This window comes from Pelodiscus sinensis, unplaced genomic scaffold, assembly GCF_049634645.1.
Source record: "Pelodiscus sinensis isolate JC-2024 unplaced genomic scaffold, ASM4963464v1 ctg50, whole genome shotgun sequence".
NCBI lineage: Eukaryota > Metazoa > Chordata > Testudines > Trionychidae > Pelodiscus > Pelodiscus sinensis.
The window spans coordinates 879,563-882,083 of NW_027465948.1; the positions used below are offsets into that span (position 1 = coordinate 879,563).

Genomic DNA, 2,521 nt, shown 5'->3' on the forward strand with positions numbered 1-2,521 from the left:
ATGTTTTTTCAAATGTTGTTTAATCAGAGTTTAAATCCAGTTCTATACAATGAGGAGGGTTGGGGAGAGGGGGACGCAGCTGCTGGCTCCTCAGCTCCCTCACTGGCTGTCTTCCTGCTGCAAGGGAAGCAGAATCCGTCAGCGGTTCATCCCCCAAGGACTCAGGGGTACTGGGCCCCCCGGGATTTCCACCCCCCTCCCCTCTGCGCTGAGACTTGTTCTGCTCTCTGGTCACGCCTGTCAGGCCTGCAGCCCGTAGGGTGAGCTCCTGACCCCCCCAGGGCTCCTGACACCTCTGCCCCCTCCCGCCTCCTAGGACACGGTTTCTCCCGCAACCATGCGGGTAGGACATGGGGGGGGGGCAGCCTGAGGAAAGGGGTGGGGGGGACTCACTGAGGGGAAGAGAAGGAGACCCTGCCCCTGCCCCATTCTCCTGCATTTGCTCCTGCTGCTCACCATGTATTCCAGGAGCTGATGGGCCTGCCCCTGCAGGGCGTGGGCCAGGACCAGCCCGGCCTTGCTGTGGCGCCGCAGGGGGGAGCGGGCAGCGAGCAGAGCCGTCTCCAGAAAGGCATTCTCCTGCTCTGGTGTGAAGAGCTGCCCAAAGACCTGAAATCAAGAGCACAGGAGGTTTCAGCTGACGGCCCAGACCCCGGCCCCAACTCCTGGGGCTAAAACAGCTTCCTCCTTCCCCAAACTCCCTTCCAGACCCTGCACCCAGACGCTCTCCTCACCCTGCACCCCAACCCCTGCCCCAGGTCACCCCTTCCTCCTGCCCCCAAGACCCTCCCAGACCTCACCCCCCTCCGCACAACAGAGCAGCCCTAGGCCACTGGCCAACATCTTGGAGCAGCCTCCATCAAAAAGTGTTGCCCCCCGTCCCGCCCTGGTTCCCCTCCAACGGGAGATCCGGGCTCCGTGCGTCACTGCCCCTAGGAAGCGCCGCCCCTTTGAAACGCCGGGACAGCGTCACAAAGGGGCAGCGCCGCCCTGTCCACGGCTCGAATAGTCGAGGGAAAATGCATCGACCATTCGATCAGCGACTCACTCCCCGCTTCTCCCCCCGCGTCCTACCCGCACGAGGGCCCCAGCCAGCCCCACCCCCGAGCCCTGCCCTGCCCTGGCAGCGCGTCCTTACCTCTCCCACCCTGACGGTGTTGCTGTGAGCCAGGACCCACCTCTCCTTGTACCAGTGCCTGCACCACAGGTCCTCTGCCTGGTGGATGTTGAGGCCTGCAAGAGACACAACAGGGTCATTCTGCTGGCAGGTCTGAGCCCTTCCCCTCCCACGGGCCCCTGCAGGCATCCCTGGGCAAATGGAGGGGCACAGGGGGCAGAAGGACGGGAACACAGAGGGACGCATCCCCCCTTGGGCCAGTCTGGGGAAAAGGGCTGGGTCCCCTCCCCCTGCCGCCGGCACCCTCAGGGTGTCCCTGGGGCCCACTTCCCAGCTGGGTTCCTTACCCCTGTGGTGCAGGACTAGTTGGAAGAGGCGGTGCACCCCCTCCCGGGCCAGCCGGCTGACGTCCTCGGAAGGGTCCGAAATGAAAAGGCCCAGCTGGGCCACGTGGTGACCCATCCTCGGCCAGTCGGCTGAGTTCTGAGGGGAGAGAGAAGAGGGGGGGGGTCCCTCAGCATCCTGTCCCACGCAAACGGCCGCTCCCTGAAAGGCCCAGAGTCGCCCCTCCCCGGGGAAAGGGGAACGCGGATCACTCCCGGCCCATTCCCGACCCTGCCTCTGCCTCCCGGGGACGGTCCCAGCCCCGCGCCCTGCAGCCCCAGACCCCCCGGCTCCGAGGTCACTTACGTCAAACCCCGGGAGGGTGGTGGCGACTCGCAGCAGGGCCGTGGTGCTGCCAAGGGCCCTGGCTCGCTCCTGGGGCAGGCGGGACTCCAGCCACGGGCTCAGGTGCTGGGGGGGAAAGAGGCAGGTCAGGACCCGTAGGGAGGCGCCAGTTCTGGGCAGAGCCTGGGGCTCCTCTCAGACTGTGCCCCCCCCCAGCCACTGACACAGCCCCTCCCTCGACCCCCCGGGGAAGCAGGGCCAATGGCCCCGTCCCCCCCACGGGGCTCACCTCCAGAATCAGCTGGAGCCGGGCGGTGTCTGGGGACTCGGCGAGGAGATTGCCCAATAGGACATCGAGGATGTCAGCAAGGACCCGGCTGAACTCCTGCAAGACAAGGGGGAGCCCTGGGTCAGAGGGGGGGCTGGTGTTGGGGGATCCAGGCCGCCAGAGGCTGCTCCTGCTCCTGCTCCTGGCTGGGGGGGGGGCGAGGGAGGGGACGTACCTGATTGTGGGTGGGCTCCTGCTGCCAGTCCCCAGACACTGTCTGTCCCACGGCCGCCCTCAGCAGGGGGCTCAGGAGCTGGGCCGGCAGGGGAGGCTTCAGGGTGCTGGCAGGAGAGAGGGGCAGAGACTGTTAATTCAGCAGCAGGAGACTTTCCCACTCCCTGCTCAGGGGATCTGCTCTTGGGGGGGGGGGTCGGGGGGGTCGGTACCTGAGGCTGCAGGCGGCGCTG

The 2,521-nt window shown here is 66.5% G+C and overlaps 1 long non-coding RNA gene across 1 annotated transcript; it reads right to left on the reverse strand.

Annotated features, from left to right (window-relative positions):
- Positions 1-1,464: 1,464 nt before the first annotated feature.
- On the reverse strand, positions 1,465-2,169 carry LOC142825315 (uncharacterized). Its single transcript, XR_012899750.1, has 3 exons — positions 2,076-2,169; positions 1,808-1,912; positions 1,465-1,600 (listed from the first exon to the last, which is right to left on the reverse strand). It is a non-coding gene; the product is annotated as an uncharacterized LOC142825315 (long non-coding RNA).
- Positions 2,170-2,521: the final 352 nt, after the last annotated feature.